This window comes from Aegilops tauschii, chromosome 3 (genome assembly GCF_002575655.3).
Source record: "Aegilops tauschii subsp. strangulata cultivar AL8/78 chromosome 3, Aet v6.0, whole genome shotgun sequence".
NCBI classification, from domain to species: Eukaryota; Viridiplantae; Streptophyta; class Magnoliopsida; order Poales; family Poaceae; genus Aegilops; species Aegilops tauschii.
The window spans coordinates 96,637,465-96,640,042 of NC_053037.3; positions in this window are offsets into that span (position 1 = coordinate 96,637,465).

Here is a 2,578-nt window from a genome sequence, read left to right on the forward strand (position 1 = left end):
TCTCTATAAAATGTACGATAATAGTAATAATATAAATATATATAATGTGGTTAGAAGGGAAAACATAAATTGGACACATCATTACTTTTATAAGAGACCTGCATTTTATACCCCACAGTAGGCATACTAACAAGTTCACACACAAATACAACAGAAAAGGTAAACACTCATATCAAACTCAGGTTCACAGGACACGTTCATATTCATAGCCAACATTCACTATCAACAACTCAAAAGATTCATATATACACAAGCTCAGCATATCTATGCATCCAAATGATTGATAGATCACACGACAATATTCATACATAATTCACAAAAAGATACAGATATACACATGTTCAGTATGTTTATGCATCCAAATGATTGAGATCACAGCCAATATGATCCATGGACGAACTTTAATTACCTAGGGTACAGACTGGTAAATGGTGTTCAATCGGAGATACTTCTTGCTAAAATTAGTTCTTGTACGAGTAAACTTTCGAGTACATAAGAGGCAGCACAGACAATCTGAACTTTGCTTGTAGGTTTATCCTCAAATAGTGGCCTCGTGCCGAGGGAGGTTTGAGCAACTTGGCCACTACTTTCATCCAACTAGTTTACTGGCTCATCTTGGTCCTGTATCTCGCTAAAATTCTACATTGCAGACGAGAAAGGAGGCGGTTGAGAAAATGAACCACCCAAATTTTTTGTGCAGTTCAACTGAAATGGAGCATCCTTGGCGTGCAGACTGATTAAGTGCCAGATGAATATACGCGTCAACCAACTTGTCTGGAATCTTTAGACTCCATGCCATATAGTTCGCTACCATATGTGCCGATAACCAAAAGGCACAAGTTGGGACCAAAGACTGGACTGCGTTTTTCTGGGATATGCACCAAGCAATATTTTTGGCGTTCACTCTCCTAATACTTGGAGTTTGACAATTGGTTGACGCCGGTTGATACTCAAATGAATATAGGCACTTCTTGTCAACATCGATGCTTGTCTGAGTGAACTTTGGAGTACATAGCAGCAGCATAAGTACCTGTCCATCTGATCATTTTGTGCAGTTCTACTGAAGTCACCTGATGTAATGATTTGCCTACGAGTTCAGGCTCCAAATTACTCCTTTATGAAATCGGCAAACAGTAGCACAATACCAAATTACCAATACATATGACAGGCACAATAATCAGGATAAAGACCAGTACCAACCTGTGTGAGGTAGCATATCAATTACTATTTCCTTTGACTGGAAGCCGAGATAAGCCAAGCGACTGACAGCAAAGGAAGAAAGCAAGCGGAGATTAGTGACTGACAGGAAAGGACAGAAGCTGTCGAGGCAATGAAACACCCAAAGTTTTTGTGCAGTTCCACCAAAATCGAGCATCCCTGTTGACACATATATTGAGAGAGTGAGATTACTGTAATAGTGGGACTAGTTGATGAAGCATACACTAACAAATAGAAGCACCCTCATTATCTTAATGGGTAAAGTTAGCAACATAGTAGTCTTGCTTAAAGAGAGGTATTAGTTTATTTAATCAGTGCCAATTAGCTCAACTCAACACTCAAAGCATTGCCATTTATCATAGGTTGCAAAACTTTAACGTGCAAAGATAAAGGAGTTTCTCATGACAGTAGCATGATACAAATAGAGATGACAGCAAACTAATATGGATGAATGCCTTAGGCCCGTACCAACCTGAGAAAAAAGCTTATTCATGTAGTCCCATAAGAGATGATAAAGCACTCACTGGAATCACACAATAGTATATATTTTTGTGCACTTCAAATGTATGGTTGAAATCACTCTTGTTTACCAGTGCTGAGATTATATCGAAAGATTATCAAGAACTTCCAGCAGAGTTAAATCACTGGCTGGGATACAGTTCATTGTATTGTCTTGTGTAGTTCCACTAAAATGTATGATTGGCACAACATGATCCATGTTTGCGCAAGTAGGAACAAGGTGAAACCTTCATTAGCTTAGTGAGAAAGGATAGGAAGACATTAGCATATTACTCAAACAGTAGCATCAAATTCATGATGGACAATACGCAAAACATTGCCTCATTGAACCAATGGCAATAAATTGACATGCAAAACAATAGCACTATTATGTCATGACACTAATAATATTCCCTCCCTGCTCCACCACATGATTCACCTCCATAGACAAACATACACACGTACATGATTCAGCATAGGGTCATACTAAAGATTTGTTTAACTCCAACAGGAAAATTAGGCAGTAATAAATTAGTGGTACTTAAGTACTCCTAATTAATTAAGTGAGACAGCAGAAGTGGAAGGGCTCCCTGGAGGATCGTCTCACATGTAAGGTAGTCGTTGCCGGAGCCCTTGAATGGCCTCGACTGAGGCCTCTGGCTTCAGCAAGATCGCCTTGGCACTGTTTATTCTTCTTCTTCTTCTTCCTCTTCATGCTCTGTTTCTCTTTCTCCTCACCAGTTGGTGAAACCAAGTACATGATTGGCCTTCTAATTCAGAATTGGTTTTGTCAGTGAGGGAGTACAGGTGTACTAGTAAAAAACAGCATTATTTTCTCATGGCAGTCGGAAAATAGAGATGA